The 23,408-nt window shown below is 43.6% G+C and overlaps 1 long non-coding RNA gene across 1 annotated transcript; it reads left to right on the top strand.

Annotated features, from left to right (window-relative positions):
- Positions 1-10,385: 10,385 nt before the first annotated feature.
- On the top strand, positions 10,386-19,808 carry LOC122557950 (uncharacterized). Its single transcript, XR_006313986.2, has 3 exons — positions 10,386-10,482; positions 14,771-14,875; positions 19,507-19,808. It is a non-coding gene; the product is annotated as an uncharacterized LOC122557950 (long non-coding RNA).
- The last annotated feature ends 3,600 nt before the right edge of the window (positions 19,809-23,408 follow it).

Below are 23,408 nucleotides of genomic sequence, written 5' to 3'. Positions count from 1 at the left end.
CCCACATCATACAGCAACAGCACATCACCTGCACTGCCATCTCTGCTTAGTTAATTACTTTATTACTTTGTATACGTTTGAGTTTTAAGTATTTTAAGGTGGCTAAGTGTATGCATTTCACTCCCCCACTGTAGAATTAGAACTTTGGATCTGTAACATATCTCGGAATAAGGATACAAAGCTCAGAGCACCATATCAAGGCCAGACATCGGTCTCCATGTCACTTCATTGTGTGAGACCATAACATGTCACTTCATTGTGATTGAAGTGAGAGATCATGAGTACCGTGACTGACATCTTGTTCCCTTCCCCACCCATTACCTGTTCACTCATCTGAGTTGGAATCATTGCCTGAGAAATTCTTTGTTGTCTTTGTAGCCATGAGATGACAGTGTGGAAGAAGACACTAATTACTATGTCATCACTAAGCCCAAGAAGAGAACAGCAAGTTCAGCACAGCCTCCAGAGGGAGAGACATGAGGTGAAGATTCTCCAAAACGTTGGAGGAGAAAAACCACAAGCTACTACCCTCACTCTCATCATCTACATTTGCTGGAAATGCAAAGCAAGCACAGATAAAGGATGCCTAGTCCCACTATTACTGAACTTGTGCTTGGAAGTAATGAGTGGCCATCCCCTCCTGTTGCATGGCATGTTTCCATCAGTCCTAAATATTTATGACAGTGGCTCTTTCCTGGAAACACATGGGAACCTGTTTGGCACCACTCACTTCTTGGCCCATAAATGCATCCAGGGTGTCACTGATGCTATTTGCTTCAGGCTTCACCATTGCATCAGTTCTCAGGTATAGAAATGGGCCCTGGGAGACAAGGAGTACTGTGTCCAAACATGGCTGATTATACCTTGATGAAACCTTCAGCCTGTTGGAGGATGGGGATACAACATTATCCATGGTTCCAAAAATGTCATAGTGAAACCTTCTTCAGATGAGACTTTGAAAGCCGAACTGATTTTGACAGCAAAGCCCACAAAGAGTATCCCCACGCTATTGTATCCTGCAGTGCCTTTCACAATTGGAGCTAACTAAAATTCAGGGAGGGGGGTGTTGCTAAACTGGAGGATATGGGGGTTGAAAGCAGTTCTCTGAGGATGAGGGTCAGGACATTGCCCAGGAAGGACATCAAAGAGACCATGATAGAACTGTGCACCATGGAGAATGAGAGACCAGACGGAACCTCACTGAAAACTGTTACTAGAAGGAAGGAGCTGGGTTTGGACTTCCTTTCATTATGTAACTTTCTGCTGGTCATATGACAGTCCGCAGTAGTTGTGTACTTGGCTACTTTTCTGTTGCTGTGTGGGAGGAGACAGCAGGACTCAGTAAGTCAGTGCAGAAACATCACATGGTGCTGAGTTTAGGTGGCTTTCAAAGCCTCAGCCAGGATAAGGAGTTCGAGTATTGTGAAGCAAACTCTCTCCCGAAAGGCAGCGGGTTGTAAGCAATTCTGACACACCTCCTGTTCACCATTTTATCATTGGCTAACCTTCTACATTCCAGAGTTTGTGTAGACTATTGCAATGCCCTGAAATGCTTGGACATCCTTTCAGATAGTGTGTAAACTGACAGGAAGCACTTTGTCCAGCTTCTCTCTGCGGGCAACTGTGCTATCGGGGTCAGTGGAAATATAAACTTATATATACCTCTCAGTCTTGAAAGGCAATGCACTCCCTTGATACACAGGAAGATGGATTGAAACTTACCTGCAGAGATGCATCATTGATTCTGTGCTCTCATGCACAAGGTGGGTATCAGTGGGGAATAATGTGAGCAGGCCAGACCCTAACACAACCCCTGCGCATTGCATTTAGTCTCAGTCTTGCCCACATCAACCTTGCCATTCATGGATCCCTGATATCGGAGGCTACTGCAATCAAGGAGCCAGTTGACTGTGAGAAATGACTGATAGTTGTCCATTACAACTCCTTTCATCCATGCGGGGTCTGAAGCAGCCGCTCATATCTGAAATGGGTGTGACTTCACCAGGTCAGACAAGCTACAAAGACACAAGGAAACATTTTGAGAGTACAAGTGACATTAGATTTGCAAGAATGCAAGATTATTTACAATGAGGTGTCACCCATGCCACCTATGTGTCCACAGAAAGGTTTTTTTGTTCTATTCTAGTTCTATTCTAGCCTCGGGCAACTGTCTGTGTGGAGTTTGCACACTCGCCCTGTGTCATCGTGAGTTTCCTCCGGGTGCTCCGGTTTCCTCCCACAGTCCAAAGATATGCAGGTTAGGTGAATTGGCCATGCTAAATTGCCCATAGTGTCCAGGTATGTGTATCTTGGTCAGGAATAAATGTAGGATAATAGGGGAATGGGTCTGGGTGGGTCACTCTTCGGAGGGTGGGTGGGTCACTCTTCGGTGTGGCCTTGTTGGGCTGAAGGGCCTGTTTCCATACTGTAAGGATTCTGAGTCTTTCCTTCCCACTGTATCTAAGTGCAATGCTGACGAGCTGATGTGGAGGAAGCCTGCTCTTTAGTTGCTGGTGTGGGTCAAGAATACATGACTGGTCATTCCAAGGCGTGTTTAGACATAGAGGACCCAGGCTCATGAGAGGGTCCTGCAGACTCACTCTCCTGGGTTTGGCCTTCCACAGAGCTTGACATACATATCAGCCATGATCGATTGACATAGCAGACTGGATGGACCAAATAGCCTCATTCTGCTCCTGTAGTCCATGCTATTATGGTTTTTTCGGGTGCATGGCTGTCTGGAAGTGGAGTCACAGGTAGACAGGGCAGTGGAGAAGGCTTTGGCACACTGGCCTTCATCAATCAGGACATTGAGTATAGAAGTTGGGAAGTTATGTTGCAGTTATACAGGACATTGATGAGGCCACTCTTGGAGTATTGTGTTCAGTCTTGGTCACCTCGCTATAGGACGGACGTTATTAAACTAGAAAGAATGCAGAAGAAAATTACAAGAATGTTGCTAGGACTCAATGGTCTAAGTTATAGGGAGCGGTTGGACAAGCTGGGAGATTTTTCTTTAGAACATAGGAAAACGAGGAGAGATTTTAGGGTGAAGGCACTCAATCTTTTTCCCAGGGTTGGGGAATCGAGGATGAGAGGGCATCAGTTCAATGTTAGTGGGGAAAGAATAAAAGGGAACCTGAGGAGCAACTTTTATACACACGGGATCGTACGCATATGAAATGAGCTGCCGGCGGAAGTGGTTGAGGTAGATACATTAACAACATTTAAAAGGCATTTTGATAAATACATTGATTGGAATGGTTTAGAAAGATATGGACCAAGTGCAGGGAAATGGGGTTAGCATGGATGGACATTTTGGTTGATATGGATCAGATCGGGCAAAAGGGCCTGTCTCCATACTGTAGGACTCTCTGACTCTATGACTCTATTTACTGTTTTTATATCTTATACTGTTAATTTGTTTGTAAACGATTTGACACATTAGGGCAAGTATAGGCCTGAGTATAACAAAGAACAATTTGATGATAAAAGCAACGGGCTTTATCCATGGGACAACCTTCTCAAAATCCAGGAGAGAGTAGATAGCAAAAAAAAACTTCCCACCACCTCTTTTCACACAGTCTGTCTAGAATCAAGAGGTGCAGAAATAAATTAATAAAGGTTGGTTATAGAGTGACTCAAAAAGTCAATTTAGGTCTTCAAAGTGAAAAATGAGGCTTTAACCAGCATGCTATTCAGAAGCCTTCTGAAATTAGTCTGATAATTATATTTTCTTCTATATCTTTTCAACTCCCACCATTCAGAACAAAGATATCCACTTCAGTGGTAGCCTATCCACAAAATTATAGCAATTGCACACCTTACCACAGCAACAACTCACCATAACATCTTCGACAGCGCCCCTCACCTAATATAACAAGGACATGTGCATGAGTATCCCATTTGCTTCACTCCATTTTCAGTAACACACGACTACAACTTGGATAGATATCACCATTACTTCATTGTAGCTGCGTCATGTTATAGGAGCACCTTCACCACACAAATTTCTACAGTTCAAGATAAACTATTCCCCAAGAACAATAAATATGGACAATAAATGCTAGCCTTGCCATTGATGGCTAAGAAAGCTTGTTACAAAAAGGTATCTGTTGTTTTTCTGGCTTCTTAAGCTGTTGGGAATGGATTACAATCTGTTTGAAGTACATGTTCATATTCAGGTGATGCAAAAGCCTAAAGGGTGAAGTATTTTTAGCATCAACGTGACGGACATAGACTATGCATGAGCATTAACAATGAGAGTTGAGAAGTTGTACTTCAAAGTTAAACTTTAACACATTCTAGTTCAGCCTGTATCATTGCTTTTTCTCCTACAATGCCACTCATCCCATTTTATGAAGATGAGTTCCTGACAGGCTGTTTGTGATTTGCCTACAGCAAAATTTCCTTTCATTCTTTGTGACGTTGTTAGTGGCCTTGGGTTTACTGATGAGTTTTCAACATTTATTAGTGAGTGGGCTGAGGATGGAGGGCATGTGAATATATCCTGCTTCCATATTCGATGGCAGCAAGGTTTTTCTCAGGTTTTTATGGAGACAGAGAGAGGAGGTAAATCTAAAAGCAAACCACAATGCCCCTGCTGCTGGTTAGCATAATAGTTGAGTAGAAAAGATGCATCTGAATATTAATGACATCAGCTGCTACTGACAAACTCTGAAGCAAGGAAGTTAAATACAGTGGAGAAGTTGACCTTCTCAATAAAGCAAATTAATTTTTAGACATTTCTTAATTTCAGTTTTGTGATCCGGTGCCTGAGGAATGTCAATACTTGAGTCTGAAATTTTCTTCGCAACTCACCCCAACCCTTGCCCAATTTTTCCTCTCCCTCCCAGTACTAAATCTCCTTAGTGCACAGGAACAGGTAGAGATCATTCATCTCCTTGACATTAAGTACTTTTTGGGTGCTCCAATCCCACAATCTACCTGGGACCCAAACTTAGATTATTGCCCATGTTCAAAGCTCCAGCTACGTATATCAGCAATACTTGTGCTTCCTCTGAGCAATCTCGAAGCTGATGGAGTCAAGGATCCTTTTATGCAGAGGAGAGGTAGAGTGGAAATCCAATTGAAATGGGTATGAGGTACCTTCATATAGTGGGAGAGAATAATGTCCCAGCCGACATTGCCATAATGCCAACATAGAAAACATAGAAACATAGAAGATCAGAGTAGGACATTCAATCCCTCAAAATTGCTCTGGTGTTTGTGATGATACTATGACTTCAAGAGGTCTATTTTGACCCGGTACTTTTATGAAGCAAGATTGAGATCAGAAGTGCTGATCAGTCTGCTTCAAAGCCCATAAACTAAACAGATTATGAGGCCTTGGGCTTTTCTTTAAAGGTTAGAACAATAGAAGCAGGCTGAATGGGTGGGGTTAAGCTCTCACAGAAGCAGGATTTTTAGTTTTAGTTTTTCAGTAGCCATTGCTAGGGTTTTGAAGCTGGGTTTGGAAGCTGCAGTACATCTCTCCCTGCTACCCTCTCTCTCTCAGAGTTTTCTCTTGATGTTTATCCTCCTGGAATGGAGAATTGCCTTGAGACAATCTATTTGTCTGAAATTACCTATGCTAAGAGTGTACTTATTAAATGCTATGATATTGGATCAGTTACTGTTTAGTAAATATTATTCTGTTTAGTTTTCCAATAGAGTTAATGATACTCTATTTCTTTTGTTGCATTTTAACTATAGTGTATGAATAAATGATGTTGTGCTTCAATTCTGGTAGTTTGAACCATGTCTGGCACTTACATTTAAAATAAGAAAAAGTTAGATTATATTCTGAATGTATTCTGAGGGGGTTTGGTCTGGTCCCTAACACATTCTACATAGTCATAACTGATCAATTCCATTCCCCCCGCCCCCCCATTGTTATGGACCAGGCCAGATTCCCACAAAGCATTTCAAGAAAGTAGCCCAAACCCTAACTTTGCTAGTTGTTTTAAGCAGCTGTAAAGTAGATATTCCAGCAGAAAATCAGCTGGTCAAACCACTTAGTTTTAAACAAAACAATTTATTTACAAGATTACCAAATGAAACACAAACAAAAGAGAACAGATTACTAAATAACTTAATCTATCCAAAAACCCAATAGATCATTCCAACTTTATAATGCTGCTCCAAACACTTTTGCAACAATCTCCATAAACATCCCTTGGCACAAAAGGTAAATTTAAGCACAGGGTCCTACAGGAGAGAGAGAGAGAGAGAGACATGGCAGAGAAATATTCAGCATGTAATACCTTCTTCCATGTAGCTGTTTCTTAGACCAACACCCTCACTGACTGACTACTTTCAGTGAACGGCCAGACTGCTAAAACCCAAACCAATCCAGAGTAAAGCTGAGCTGGGAGAACTAGCTACTTCCCTTTCATTGTATAAGTATTGTTTTTAAAACTTGAAAGCCTTTTGTCTGAGGCAGTGTCTGTTAGATATAATTAAACTGGCCCTAAAGCCCTTTAATCCTGTGCCTTTATGACCTTCTGAGAAAAAAAAAACAAGGACAACATAACCTTGTTAAAGGAGTAGCATTGTCACATTATATACCTTGATTCTTTTATCCACAAGAGCTATATCTACCTCCTTCTTGTAAACACATAATTTTTTGGTCTCAACCACTTTCTATGGTAGTAAATTTCGTAAACTCATCATTCTCTGGGTGAAGAAATTTCTCCTCATATAAAACCTAAAAGGTTTACTCCTTTTCCTTCAACCATGAATCCTGGTTCTGGACTCCACCATGATTGGGAAAATCCTTCCTGCATCTAACCTGTCCAGTCCTGCTAGAATTTTACAGGCTTCTGTAAAATCCCCCTCATTCTTCCAAACTCTAATGAACAACATTTTCACTGCCTTAATCTCTCCTTACATGTCAGTCCTGCCATCCCAGGAACCGATTTAGTAAAACTTTGCTGCCCTCTATAGCAAGACCAGCCTTCCTCAGATAAGAAGGCCAAACTGCACACACTATTCCAAATGGGTGGCCTCACCAAAGACCCCCTATATAGTTGCAGATCTCTGGCAGGCATTTCATCCTGGGCTGAACTGCCCAGTAGATAATGTGATGATAGAAGATGCCAAATAGGATGGACTATCCACATTATCACCAACAATGCCATTAGTGGCACATTCCCTGTCATGTCCTAGTGAAGAATGTTTGATTGATGTCACCAGTTCAGTCATTTGAGTCCAAGAATAACAACAGGTAGTATTACCTTTGAGAGTCAGTGTCTCATCCAGTGGAAAATGAGCATAAGCAGGGTTAGCATATGACTGATGCCTTTGTGTGTAGCGATTATAATGAGGTCAGGTTGATGGACCTCATGGAATATGAGTTCCCTGATTGGAGCTGTTAATCTAGTCCAATCAGGGAGCCCTGGCTGACAGATATAAGCAAGAATGTCTGAATAAAGATTCGTGCACTTTGTGTCTTTCACTGTGTCTCACACCTGCACACACACACCATGGGTGCTGGAGATAAAATAAGCACTACCACAATTAGGTGGTAGTGTGGGGGAAAAAAGGAAAAAAAAAAGAAAAAAAAGAAAAAAAGAAAAAAATAAGCAAGAATGTCAAAGGGGTTCTATTCACTCTGAGGACTGGTTGTGAGGGAGCTAGGTCAGTGTCAAGAACTTTCCATGTGTAAACAAAGGGTTACTTGGTGAGGGATACTGGCCTCTGTGGAAGTATTTCATGGGGCAAAGGCAATAGAACCCAGAATATTTTCTGAATAGCAGTAGATTGGGAAATGTTTACTTTCAGAGAGACTTGGGTGAGCTTCTTAGTAAATTACAGAAAGTTAGTGTGCAGGTGGTGCAATCAATTAGAAAAGACAAATGGTGTTCTGTTCTATCTCAAAAGTAGCATATTTATGAGAGATGCTGGTGATACGATCACTGCATCGTAACGTGTGACCTGAGGGTTTAAAGGTCTCAGACTCTGTCTGAACTGGGGTCACACTGATGCTATGGCATGCTGATGGTGCCGCATGGTGGCTCAGTGGTTAGCACTGTTGCCTCACAGTGCCAGGGACTCAGGTTCGATTCTAGCTTTGGGTAACTATATGCGTGTAGTTTGCATATTCTCCCTGTGTCTATGTGGGTTTCTTCTGGATATTCTGGTTTCCTCCCACAGTCCAAAGATGTGCAGGTTAGGTGGATTGGCTGAAATTGAAAATGTGTAAGCTAAGTATGGTAAATGCAAGGTTATGTGATATGGTGGGAGTCCGGTTGGGATACTCTTCGAAGAATCAGTGCAGATGGGTTGAATGGCCTTCTTCTGCACTGTAGGGATTCTATGAGAGCATGCTGTTGGAGGCCACCACATAGTTTAATATTAGCCCAGACACTGAAGTGCTGGTGACTATAATATATGTACACACACGGAGTTGAAATAAACATACATTTTCCCTTACAGCAGTACGTTATCCACACCTAGCTCATAATTACAGAAAGGAACATATGTATTGTCTCATTGGGTACGAATATTGGAGACAAAAGCTTACACTGTGGCAGCAGATCAGTCGTTATGTCAGCTTTTGTTATATGGAATAGAGTATGACAGTAAAGAAGTCTCACTGTTATTATACAGGACACTTGTGAGACCACACAAGGAGTAATTCTTGTAGTTTTATTCTTTTCATCCAAGTAGAGTCATACTTGTCTTCAGAGGAATCCAAAGGACATTGACTAGACTGTCCTTAGGATGAGGACATTGTTCTCGAAGGAAGAATTTGTATGAATTACATCTTTATTTCCAGGTGTTTAGATGAAAAAGAATGGATTACATTGCAACTTGTAAAATTCTCAAAAGAATTGGAGAAAATGGTTCCCTTGGCTGGAGAATCTGGAACATGGTGTCATAGTCTCAGAAAGGAGGTTAACCATTTAGGACTGAGCTGAGGAAAAAAATCCTCACTCAATGATTTGAGATCCATCCCACCCTGGCAATGTTATTCTACAACCTCTACCATCAGGGAGAAGGTACAGAAGCCTGAACACACGCCAGCCAGTTTCCTAACAGTTTCTACCCTATTGTTGTTAGAATACTGAATGGACTCACAAACTCTTAACATTTGCCTATTCCTGCGTTTTTGTTTTTGCTGCTGTTTACTTATTATTTACTATCTATGCTACTTAACTCTGTGATCTGCCTGTATTGCTCACAAGATAAAGCTTTTCACTGTGCCTTGGCATATGTGACAATAAATTCAATTTTTGAATCTTTAGAATTCTCTACCCCAGAGAGCTGTGGATACTCAACTGATGAGTAGATTCAAGATGGATCTACTCATCATTCAATAGACTGTCAGGTGCTAAGTCAGAATTGTCCTGATACTATTGTATGCAGAATGCAAGAATCTATGTGTGTGACAGGTTTAACATGGGAAAAAAGCAAATGGTATGGTAGGCCATTATACTGAGATTTAGCACTGCTTGGGAAGAGCATACAGCTCCGTTGAGAGTCTGAAGGAAGATGGAGCCATGTGGTGGAGTTTATGAGGAAGCCACAAAGAGGGCCAAAACATATTTACTTAGAATGAAAAAGGACTACAGAATTAGAGAAAACACTGTTGCCTGACAAACCAGCATTTTGAAACTGAAGAGTGACACTAACTTTAGAAAATCTGGTGTAGGAACCTCCAAGTCACAGAAAGGATTTAGCACTGAAGGGATTCCTTTGAATGAATGCAAATCTGCCCTAGAACTATCACAGTACCATCCTACACAGTTCCCACTCTATCCATTCTAACCAGATACCAACACGCCCACCCATTAGTCTACTCAGTTCATCTTGTACGCACTTACCACCCTGCCACCGATCTACCTACACTCTTCCTCATAGACAAGCTGCCCACTTATCTCACCCACCCTAATCCACTTACACATCTATGTAATCACCCTTTCACTGATATATTTATTCATCCAGACAAGCTCAAATACACTGAAAAGATATTCAAATACCCCAACGCTCTTCGTTGTGTCAGTGAACATTTACCAGAAAATGTCAGATAGGGCTGTGAAAAGGCGTTAAAGGACTAAAAACAGTGTATATATACACACACGTGCGTGTGAGCGCATATGCATAGTAAAATTAATGTAAGTTGAATCATAGGAGATCTGCCCACAAATTCATATTAAGTTGAGCTTTGAGATCATTGAGGAGGCTGCTATGTAATCTGATTTGCCTAGCAACGTGTTCTATTTTGAAAAAAAGAGAATACAGTGATGCACTAAGCATATAGAAAATGTCTTTTTTTTTTAATTGTTCACACCTTACAATGGCCTGACCTTGTACGGTAAAAGCAGTGAAAATGTTAGGATTTAACTCTGGACAGCACTCAATAATCTTTTTTCTGCCTCAGGTGCCGTCATCGATGTAGTTGAACGTCTTTTCCAGTGCAGTCGTGCTACAGTGAAATATCCTGCACTGACTTAGTGTCTTCAGCCTGGGTAACAGGTGGGTAAATATTCCTCAGACCTTTCAAGCTCATCAGTCTCCTCATCTGAAGAATGTACCTCATGTCTGATTGCTCCCGGGTGTCAGTTCGATTGTGCAGGATACAATGTTGTCCAGCTCAGCGTAGGTTTCCATGGTTGTCTCTGCTGGGCCGACTGGAGTTCCACGTCACCACCCATTTTCAATTCCCCTAACCACGCCCTTTCCTACATGACCATCCTCTGTTGCCACAATGAACCACATTGCAAATTGGAGGAAGAACACCTCATCTTCCACCTGGACAGCCTACGGCCTGGAAGTCTCAACATGGAGTTCTCCAATTTCAAACAACCTCCCTTCCCATCTTCCGACTCCTTTCCCAGCCCCTCCCACCCAACCTCCACTACTCTCTGCCACCAACTGGATTCATTCCTCCCATTGACCAACCAGGTTATACCCTCTACCTGTCTTCACCTATCCCCACTTCACCACCCTGTCCCCATCTCCCCCTTTATCTGCAGCGCCCCCTGCACACACACCCAGTCCTGAAGAACGGTTACACCCAAAACATTGACTTCTCCACCTCCTGATGCTGCCTAGCTTGCTATGTTCTTCCAGCCTCCTGCCTGTCTATTTTGGGTTCCAGCTTCTGCAGTCTTTTTTGTCTCTAACCGGGTTTATTCCACTGCGAAGCCTCTTCAAAGGATGCCCATTTTGAAGATGTTCTCTGCTTCCCTCAGACCATGTGCACTCAATGAGTCCCTTTCTCACTGCCACAACACTGTAATCTCCTCAGCCCTCCAGCTCTTTGACCACACGATGAAACAAACTCGATACTACAGCCATGTGACATTCCTCAGCTGCTGTCTTTGCAACCATCTCATACCCCCAGACCTACAGGTGCATTTTTAACCCTCCAAATTTGATGCTCCATACTTACAATACCTCCAAAGCCTCCACCAACAATTCTCTCTTCGGATTCTCTGTTCCACTCTCTCAGCTATGTGGACGCACCTCCATTCCCTCTCCTCCACCATCCCCTAGCACAAGGCCTCCCTTTCCCAAAAGTGTGGTGGACACCTACTGTTCTACATCTAATGGAGAATCCACCAGTGCAACAAACAGTTTTTCGGCTTCATATCCCATGCACCTTACCCCTCCAGGTCTCCCTCTTCACCCCAACCCCCCCGCACCCCTTCCCAGACCCCATCCCACTCCTCAGCCCACACTCCTCCCAATCTCCTTTGTTTCCCTCACCCACTCTCCCCTACCACCTCACCCATCATCATCCTTCCTCCCTCCACCCATCAGCTGCCCCAGGACTCTGCCAAAACCCTACTCCGAGCCCTGCTATGAATTCACTGTCCCCCCAACCTCAAACTGTCTGAGGCCGAATGATCTGTCCTCAGAAAAGGGCTCACGTTTATACCTTCCGCCCCACCTCAATGAATTCCGGATCCCCCACGACGTGAAGCTCTTCTTCCTCTGCCTCTGCCTTCTTCTTTGACAAAAACTCCTAACCACCCTCTGAAGATCACTTCTTGCACCTCCAACCTTCCTCCTCTACTTGGTCACCACCTGAAGGCCTTGTACCTGCCCTAGAACTCTTCAATGGAAATTGCTGATGTGACATTGACTGCCTTAATTTCTCCACCTCCCTCACCCACTCCAACGTCACCCTCTGCGAATGTACAGCACTCCACTCACTCTGCAACAACCCCTAGTTCACCATCAAACCCACTGACAAAGGTTGGGCGGTGATAGTCTGGAGACGGACTTCTACATCGCAGAGACCAAACTCCAACATATTGACACCACGTCCTACCTCCCCCTTGCCCGCGACCCCACCGCGACCATCAGGCCAAAATCACCCACACTGTCCATGCCCTCATTGCTCCCCTGTGCCACCGTGCCGCCCACATGTTGTGAAACATGAAATGGTTCAGAAAAGATTTACAAGGATGTTGCCAGGGTTGGAGGGTTTGAGTTCAAGGGGGAGGCTGTATAGGCTGGGGTTGTTTTCCCTGGAGCATCAGAGGCTGAGGGGTGACCTTATGGAGGTTTATAAAATCATGAGGGCCATGAATAGGATAAATAGATGAAGTCTTTACCCCAGGGATGGGGGAGTCCAGAACTAGAGGGCATAGGTTTAGGGTGTGAGGGGAAAGATATAAAAGAGACCTATGGGGCAACTTCTTCATGCAGAGGATGGTGCGTTTATGAAATGAGCTGCCAGAGGATGTGGTGGAGGCTGGTACAATTGCAACATTTAAAAGGCATCTGGATGGGTATGTGAATAGGAAGCTTTAGAGGGATATGGGCTAAGTGCTGGCAAATGGGACTAGTTTAGGCTAGGATATCTGCTCAGTATGGACAAGTTGGACCGAATGGTCTGTTTTCATGCTGTATGTCTCTATTACTAATTCAAATTCATCCACGTGAAAAATGTGCCTTGCCGCATACTCAGTCAGGACACTTGTGAGGTGTTGTTTTATTCAGTCATGGGGTGTGGGCATTGGTGGCTGGGAAGCATTTATTGCCTGTTGTTGAGTTGCCCTTGAGAAGTCTGCAGGGAGCTACCTCCTTGAACTGCTACAGTCCATGTTGACACACAATGCCCTTCAGGAGGCAATTCCAGGATTTTGACCTGATGGCACTGAGGAACAGCGATATATTTCCAAGTCAGGATGGTGAGGGCTTGGAGGGGAACATGCAGGTAGTTGTGTTCACATATGTATCTACTGCCCTTGTCCTTCTAGGTGGTGGTAGTGGTCATGCATTTGGAAGGTGTCATCGAAGGGTCTGGCATGAATTTCTGTTGTACATCTTACAGATAGTACACTCTGCTGCTACTGAGCATCGGTGGTGGAGGGAGTGGATGCTTGTGGATGTGGTGCCAATCAACTGGGATGCTTTGTCCTGGATTGTGTCAAGCTTCTTGAGTGTTGCTGGAGCTGCATCCAGGAACGTGTTGCATCACACGGCTGACTTGTGCCTTGTCAATTGTGGAGAGACAGTGGGGAGTTAAGAGGTGAGCCATTCACAGCAGGACTCCTAACCTCTGATTACAGTCAATCATCTGTCATTGCTGTGGTTGTGACTGCAGAACACTCACTGTGACCACATGGAAGCCGATAACTGTGCTTTGTCTTGAATTGGCCCAGTTATCCATCTTGCAGATGAGCTCTGTGGGTGGTCCAACCTCTTTGCCTTGACATAATTTTGTCTCCATTTGACAGCTCCTTTAATGCTCCCTCAGGTCTGCCACACTTGCAGGGCTTGAATGTCCTTTCACAGAGAAATTGTGATATTAAATGATAGCCTGTTATTTTGTTTCCCAACATGATATAAATCAACTCAGATTGATTGACACAGCTATTTCATACAATCATAGAAACCTACAGTGTGGAAGGAGGCCATTCGGTCCATTGAGTCCACAGCAACCACACATCCCCCTCCCCCGCCGCCGAAGAGATCTCACCCAGACACACACACCCCTACCTTATCCCTGCATTTCCCATGGCTAACCCACCTAACCTGCACGTCCCTGGACACTATGGACAATTTAGCCTGGCCACCCCACCTAAGTTGCACGTCTTCAGACTGTGGGAGGGAACCAGAGCACTTAGAGAAAACCCACGCAGACACAGAGAGAATGTGTAAACGTCACAGACAGTTGCCCCAGGCTGGAATCAAACCCGGGTCCCTGGCACTGTGAGGCAGCAGTGCTAACCGCTGAGCCACCATGCTGCCCAGACAAACATGCATAAGTTTGGCTATAATCTGGAGTTTTCAGTCTGGAACTTTGGCTTCTCTCCATTGGATTTCCAATTTTGCTGATTGGGAATGGTTACCAACTTACACACAGCCAGCGTTATGGTATTTCAGTATTCTCACCAAGAATACGCTGTGCACATAAATGCATCTTTAATGTGCATAGTCAACATAATTAATGTCATAAGTTGCTTGGAAATTCATTACAATACATTAATGTAGGAGTGTAGCTGTAATGTCCAATTAGTTCGGTGAGTAGGGAATGAATGCCATCAATGGCATCACTCAGATCTCTGGCAACAGCATAATAATGTTGATGAGACAAGGGGCAAGTTGTCCACTCCTCCATCCATCATCAATGTTGTGAAGCAAGGTGACAGTAGCGATTCATTGTGTCCTGTGAAATGTTAGATGTTCCAAGACAACAAAATACTCACTAAGCCACCGTCAGCTTGATTGCCATGTGTACTTCAGTATAATCTAATAAATAACCTTTCACTTCCAAAACAGCAAATGTATTCTGTCTGTTTTGCAGTTATCACTAGGAATCTCAGAACTTCTTGGAATCAACTGCACCGACTTCGACAAAATGATAACCAGGATATATGAAACAGAATTTGCTGGAAAGGAAGACATTGTGGTATTGTCTGTCAGACCTCTCTCCTCACTGTTTAGATCTCTGTCAGACCTCTTCCCTTACCTTGTAGACCTCCACAAGACCTCTTCCCTTACCCTGTAGATCTCTGTCAGACCTCTTCCCTTACCATGTAGGTCTCCACAAGACCTCTCCTCTTACCCTGTAGATCTCTGTCAGACCTCTTCGCTTACCCAGTAGACCTCCACAAGACCTCTCCCCTTACCCTGTAGATCTCTGTCAGACCTCTTCGCTTACCCAGTAATCCTCCACAAGATGTCTTTCCTCACCCTGTAGATCTCCATCAGACCTGTCCCGTCATGCCATGGCTCAAAAGTATTTTTTTCTGGCTGGAAATTCAAACTGATGATGGGGCATCTGGAACCTTGAGAATAATGTCTAAGATTTAGACATTAAAAGGTTTTTGCATTTAATGTTTAGATTAAATATTTTATGAGCTAGTCATTTGTTGGTTAGGCTTTTTAATAACATATACAACTGGCTCAGGCATTAATGCATTTAATTAATGTATTTTTTAATGCAAAAGTCAACATAATTAATATCATAAGTTGTTTGGGATTTATAGAGTTATGGTAGAATGTATACATGGATAGAATGGTAGTTGGATAGAGAGGCAGGTGAGGTGGGGTGACAGATTAGAGGTTGCACAATAGTGCCATTGGGCAGGGAGTCCAAATCTGCTTTACTGCATGTTGCTAAATGATGTAATAACAAATTATAGTTATACGCTACCTTTTATATAGTAAAATGTCTCCAAGTCTTATACAGGAACATTATCAAACAAAGTTGGTGCGATACTGCACTCAGCAATATTAGGACAGTTGGTCAAAGCTTGATCAAGGAACATTGAGTACAGGAATTGGGAGGTCATGTTGTGGCTGTAGAGGACATTGATTAGGTCACTTTTGGAATACTGTGTGCAATTCTGGTCTCCCTGCCATAGGAAGGATGCTATGAAACTTGAAAGGTTTCAGAAAATATTTATAAGGATTTTGCCAGGGTTGGAGGGATTGAATAGGTTGGGGCTGTTTTCCCTGGAGCATCAGAAGCTGAGAGGTGATCTCATAGAAGTTTATAAAATCATGAAGGGCATGGATAGGGTGAACAGACAAGGTCCTTTCTCCAGGATAGAGGAGTACAAAACTAAAGGGCATAGGTTTAAGGTGAGAGGGGAAAGATCTAAGGAGCAACTTTCTCATGCAGCGGGTGGGGCGTGTATGGCACAAGCTGCCACAAGAAGTGGTGGAGGCTGGTACAATTACAACACTTAAAAGGAATCTGGATTGATATATGAATAGGAAGGGCTTAGAGGGATATGGGCCAAATGCTGGCAAATAGGACTAGATTAATTTAGGATATTTGGTCAGCATGGCTGGATTGGACCGAATGGTCTGTTTCTATGCTGTACAACTCTGTGACTCTCTGACTCTAAGGAGCATGTTTCTTTTGATGTTTTAAAAGAGGACAGGGCAAAGATGTTTAGAAAAGAAATTCCATAGTTAGAGCAAAAGTAATGACAGCCAAGGTAACCAATGACAGAGCAATTACAAATAGGACTCAAGTCACCCGTTTAGAGGCTGCAGATATCTCAATGGTTGTAGAGGAAGAGGAAATTACAGAAATGCACTGGTATAAAGTGATAGAGGTATCTCTAAACAAAAACAAGCCTTTTAAAATTGTGGTAATGCTTGATCTAGATGTCCATGTAGGTCAGCAAATGTAAGGGTGAGCAGTAAGCTTTACTCTGGGAGCGATAAGTCATGGGCAGCAGACTTTAGAACATAGAACACAGAAAAGTACAGCACAGAACAGGCCCTTTGGCCCATGATGTTGTGTCGAGGTTTAATCCTAATGTAAAATAAAGTAACTTAACTTAACCCTCAATTCACTGCTATCCATGTGCATGTCCAGCAGTCGCTTAAATGTCCCCAATGACTCTGCTTCCACCACCACAGCTGGCAATGCATTCCATGCATTCACAACTCTCTGCGTAATGAACCTACCTCTGACATCTCCTTTATACCTTCCTCCTAATGTCTTCAAACTATGACTCCTCATACCAGTCAAGCCTGCCCTGGGGAAAAGTCTCTGACTATTGACTCTATCTATTCCACTCATTATTTTGTATACCTCCATCAGGCTCCTCTCTTCCTCCTTCTCTCCAGAGAGAAAAGTCCGAGCCTATTCAACCTTTCTTCATAAGGCAAGCCCTCCAGTCCAGATAGCATCCTGGTAAACCTTCTTTGCACCCTCTCCAAAATCTCTGTATCATTCCTATAGTAGGGCAACCAGAACTGGACACAATATTCCAAGTGTGTCTCACCAGAGACTTGAAGAGCTGTAGCATAACCTCGCGGCTCTTAAACTCAATCTCCCTGTTAATGAAAGCCAAAACACCATATGCTTTCTTAACAACCCTATCCACTTGGGTAGCAACTTTGAGGGATCTATGCACTTGCACACCCAGATCCCTCTGTTCCTCCACACTGCCAATCCTATATTCAGCATTCGAGTTCGACCTTCCAAAATGCATCACTTCGTATTTATCCAGGTTGAACTCCATTAGCTGGAAGAGTGTGTGGACCAGCCTGGATATGTTGGAATAGTCAAGTTCGGAGCAGCATTCTCTCAAATTCTCTTTCCAGCTGCGTGGTCCTCCAAGTCCCATAAGCATCAGGACATTCTGGAGCCAGAAAGACAGCTATTCACGCAGCCTTGGAGGGGCAATGTAAATGTGCAACTGCACAGCTGAGTGGGAATGTTGTGACAAAAAGACAATTGAGAGATTCAGCAGGAATTGAGCCAAGATGGAGTGGGTGTAGGGGAGACAGACAATGTTGAAAATGTGTTGCTGGAAAAGCGCAGCAGGTCAGGCAGCATCCAAGAAGCAGGAGAATTGATGTTTCGGGCATGAGCCCTTCTTCAGCCTTCCTGAAGAAGGGCTCATGCCCAAAACGTCGATTCTCCTGCTCCTTGGATGCTGCCTGACCTGCTGCGCTTTTCCAGCAACGCATTTTCAGCTCTGATCTCCAGCATCTGCAGTCCTCACTTTCTCCTTGAGACAGACAATGTTACCAAGCTGAAAATAGGTCGTCTCAGTGATGATACAGATCTGTGGGGTGGAGGTTCATTCCAAAATCAAACATGACACCAAGTTTGCAAGAGAGCAAGATGGAGTTGTGGGTTCGGGAATGGAGTCTGTGGAAGGATCCAAAGATAATGGTTACAATCTTCCCACTATTTAGTTGATGAAAGTATCTGCTCGCCCAAATGTCACTTTTAGCAATTTGACAGATTAAATACAACAAAGTAATTAAGAAAATTGGTGATAAGCTAGAGCTGTGTTTCTAACGTACATCTAAGTAAGAGGGCAGATTCTTAAAGGACATCAGATACATCAGTGTGGGAGGGGAAGAGTAGCCATTACTGTTGGCTATTTTGCTACCATTAGACAGATACAAATGAAACCAAATGGGAACACTGAGGGGAACAACAGTAGGGGAGCACTGGAGGACAATAGTATGATCGACTATATCAAAGGCTGCAGACAGATCGGAAAGGGAAAATTTACCTTTATCACTGTCATATAGAATTTAATTTACGACTTTGACAAGAGCCCTGTGGTGGGAGAAAAAATCTAATCAGTGACATTCAAACAAGGGATTCAAAGAAAGATTGCCATGATAAAAATCAAGTGCACACATTCAATTTGCCAATGTTTTGGTCGGAAATAAATCATGGAATCCCTACTGAGCAAAAAGAGCCCATTTGGCCCATCAAGTCTGCACTGACCCTCCAAAGAGCATCCCAGATAGATAACTAAATCTTTCAGGTGAGATGCTAAATAGACATTCCAACTAACCTCTCAAATAGATCAGTATCAAAGATCAGGGTGTACAAAGTTAAAAATCACACAACACCAGGTTATAGTCCAACAGGTTTAATTGGAAGCACTAGCTTTCGGAGCGCTGCTCCTTCATCAGGTGGGTGTGGAGTACACAATTGTAAGACACAGAATTTATAGCAAAGGTTTACAGTGTGATGTAACTGAAATTATACATTGAAAAATACCTTGATTGTTTGTTAAGTCTCTCATCTGTTAGAATGACCACGTTAGTTTCACTTTTGATTGGACTGGATTCCCTACAGTGTGGCCCAACAAGTCCACACCGACCCTTCAAAGAGCAACCCACCCACACCCATTTCCCCCTGACTAATGCACCTAACACTACAGGCAATTTAGCATGGCCAGTTCACCTAACCTGCACATCTTTGGATTGTGGGAGAAAACCGGAGCACCCAGAGGAAACCCACACAGACACATAGGGAGAATGTGCAAACTCCACACAGTCAGTCGCCCGAGGCTGGAATTGAACCCGGGTCCCTGGCGATGTGAGGTAGCAGTGCTAACCACTGAGCCACCGTGCCCCCCATTCTTCTTTTTTAAAAGTTACATTCTCAGGTTAACTTTAACAATTGGTGTCAGCCCAGATAAGATGTTGAAGGTGTTAGCCCCCTGTGTGCTGTTATCTATGCCATAATATTTAGACTGATTCTAATCTAAAATGATGTGACTCATGAGACTCAGCCAACATTGTTTATATCATACACTACAGGCAAGGATGCCCTGAGGCATTGTACATTGGTGAAACCGAGCAGAGGATACGGCAACAGATGAATGGGCACCGCACAACAATTGACAGACAGGAGTGTCCCCTCCCAGTTGGAGAACACTTCAGCGGTCCAGGAATTTGACTTCGGACCTTTGGGTGACCATCCTCCAAGGCGGACTTGGGGACAGGCAGCAGCAAAAAGTAGCCGAGCAGAGGCTGATAGCTAAGTTCGGTACCCATAGGGAGGGCCTCAACTGGTACCTTGGGTTCATGTCACACTACAGGTGACCACCATTGCACTATACACACACACACACAGACACACACACTATCTCTCACTGACACTCACACCCCCCCACTCCAGACACACACATGCACCCTCTCACAGACTTAGACCCCTTTACACTCACACACACACACATATACACTCTCTCACAGACACTCACAACCCCCCACCCCAGACACACACACATGCACAAACCCACATGCACACATACGCATGTACGTTTGTGGGGTGAATTTGTACTTGCAGAGTTAGATTGTACTTTGGTCAAAAACTGCATGAATCCATGTAAGACTCTGTTAACTCATTTTTTAGATTAGAATCAGTCTAAGCATTATGGCCCAGACAACAGCACACAGGGGGCTAACACCTTCACTTATTATCTGGGCTGACATCAATTGTTAAAGTTAACCTGAGAATGTAACTTTTTAGATGAGAGACTTAACAAACAATCAAGGTATTTTTCAATGTATAATTTCAGTTACATCACACTGTAAACTTTTGCTATAAATTCTGTGTCTGACAATTGCGTACTCCACAACCACCTGATGAAGGAGCAGCACTCCGAAAACTAGTGCTTCCAATTAAATCTGTTGGACTATAACTTGGTGTTGTGTGATTTTTAACTTTGTACACCCTAGTCCAGCACCGACATCTCCAAATCAAAAGAGCAGGGTGTTCTCCTCAGTACCCTGGCATATTTATCCCACAGCCAACATCTCAAAACCAACACATTTAGTCATGTCCCTCACTTCCAACTGTGGGAGTTTGTCGTGTGAAAATTCACAGCTTTTTACCTATATTACAGCATTGATTGTGCTTCAAGAGGACTTCCATGTTTATAAAGTGCATTGAGATGTGGTGCATGAGAACTCTTGCATAGAAATAAATCTAAATGATAAAGCTTACATTGTGTACAGATTTCTAAACACAGTCATTAGTGCAGAAAAGACATTTGAGCTGCTTGATTGACAACCTTAAGCATAAACATGCATAAATCAGGAATAATTGTGTTCTGCTTTAATCATGATTACGCATTTATGTGTTGTGCTTAGAGAAGAAATTCAATGTAGTGGAAATGAACCGGAACTGATTGGATATTGTGCATTTAATTCCCCAGAGTGGGTGTGAATGAGATGTGACAAGGTAGTTAACAGTTATAAATAATGGTAAATGGAAAGATGTTTTCAATGGGCCTTGATACAGGTGAAAAAATTAACACAAACACTTTTCTTACTCAACTCTGGATTCTCCAATCCATTTTACTTTGAGAACGCTGCAGTTTGTTTAACCACACATGAAATGTGAGTGAAATAACTCCACAGAGGTCGGTATCCCATCACCAAGTCACCCTTTATTTACATGTGGAGAGTCCTTGACACTGATCCAGCTCCCTCAGAGCCAGTTCTCAGAGTGAACAGAACCTTTGACCCTCCTGTCTATACCTATCATCTAGGGCTCCCCTGCTGGTTGGATTAACAGCCCCAATCAGGGAGCTCTTATTCTATGAAATCCACCCGCCTGACCTCATTACAATCGCTCCATTCCTCCCTCTCTGAAACTGAGGACATAGGCCAATTCTTTTTTCTGTAACTCCTCCTGGGACATTTTAGCACCAGGTTAGAGTCTTCTGACTCTGCCTCTGAAACAGGCGGCCCACCCAGCTTGCCTCTTGCACCGGGAGCATCTCAGAAGAAATTCATTTTCTTCTTTGGATGGCAAAGGTGTTGAAGCAACAACATCCACCATGTCCATCTCAGATTCCAAGATATCTTCAACATTTGACAAAGAGAGAGAACTCACAGGAACAGCCAGAAAGGCTGTCGAAGAGCCGGGCACATTTTGCTGCTGCAGTGTTTGCGATGTTGCACCTTCCACATGGTCCACATGCTTGTTCAGGTCCATGGCACCTACCCGAACTATACGTCACTGGACCTGACCTCACATTGTCCATGCCTTTTATCCTCATTCTCATGGTTCCTATACCAAAGTTCATCCCCTGAGGTAAACCGTCTCTCTCACTCAGCTGAGTCTTGTGTACAGCATTGACATTCCTGATGCCATTTCCACCACCACTTCCACCGCCAAGTCTGGGAAGGCCAGATTTTACCTGGTAGAAAATGAGGAACTGCAGATGCTGGAGATTAGAGTCGAGAGTGTGGTGCTGGAAAAGCACAGCAGGTCAGGCAGCATCCAAGGAACAGAAGGATCGATGTTTCGGGCAAAAGCCCTTCATCAGGAATGGATTTTACCTGGCACTGATTCTTCTCCTCATTACAAACTGTCTTGGAGCTATCCATGTAATTGCGTGAGGGGTGGTTCCAAATCCAAATAGGAACCGGCATAGTTTGGTATCTAGCGAAGCTGTAGACTGTTTCTTTAAGTCTGCCTTCAAAGTTTGGACTGCTTTTTCTGCCAGCCCATTGGATGATGGATGCTATGGAACTGTCCTTGTATGTCGAACACCATTCGACTTTAGGAAATATTCCAATTCCCTGCTGGTAAATAATGGCCCATTATCTGTGACCAACACTTCCGGAAGTCCATGTATTGTGAAAAATGCTACAGTTTTTCCACTGTCGTCCCCATGTTTGAAGAATGAACTCTGTGCATGTCCGGCCACTTTGAGTGGAGGTCTGCAATGACTAAGAACATTGAGTCCATAAAAGGACCTGCATAGTCCATGTGTAACTAAGTCTAGGGTTTACCCAGCAATTCGCATGAATGTGGAGAAGCTGCTAGCAGTAATTTTTGTCCTTGCCGGCACTCTGGGAACTGCCCACAATGCAGCCAAATCTGCATCTAATCCTGGCCACCAGACAAATCCTCTCACCAACATCCTCGCTTTAGAACCCTGGATGACCCTGGTGCAGCTCAGCAAGTATCTGGCAGTGACCTTTGTTCAGGACAATCACTCTGGCTCCCCATAATAATATGTCATCCTCTACTGTGACCTGGTCTATCCGGTGCCACAAAGATTTCAATTCTGGTTGTGATGTCCTTTTGATTTCCCCCATCACCACTAGTTATTTAAGAGCTTTCTGTAATAATTCACCAGCCCATGGAAAGACCTAACCTCTGGTGCGGACATGGGAGCTGAGGCACATTGATTACCCTCACTTTACCTTCCAATGGGTCTAACACAGTCTAGTCAATTCTACAATCTAAGAAGGTCATTTGGGGTGCTTGGAACACACATTTTTCCCTTCTACATCCACCTGGAAGAAACAGCTAAGGACTATGTCCAAGTTCTCCAAGTGTTCCTTATTGATTTGCCCTGTTATTAGCAGATCATCTAGTTAAGTAGAGACCTGGGGTAGACCTTGTAAAATGTTCTCCATCGTCAGCTGAAAACTTAATCAGGCTTGATGATACCCCAAAATGGCAGTATCGTACAGTGTTACCAACCCTTATGGGTATTAATTGTAACATACTTCTGGGAATCCTCATCTAACCAAAGTTGTAAGTACACAGGCTCATGTCCAGCTTCATGAAGAACAGCCCCTCCACCAGCTTTGTTATAAATCCTCTGTGTGAGGGGTTGGGTATTTATCCAAGTGCAAAAAGCAGTTTACCATTTGTTTAAATCCCCACAAAGGTGAACCGGCCCATCAGGCTTTAC

Source organism: Chiloscyllium plagiosum, unplaced genomic scaffold (genome assembly GCF_037043375.1).
Source record: "Chiloscyllium plagiosum isolate Xiang-an unplaced genomic scaffold, Cpla_swu_hap1 HiC_scaffold_18, whole genome shotgun sequence".
NCBI lineage: Eukaryota > Metazoa > Chordata > Chondrichthyes > Orectolobiformes > Hemiscylliidae > Chiloscyllium > Chiloscyllium plagiosum.
This window is presented reverse-complemented; position numbering and strand designations above follow the sequence as displayed.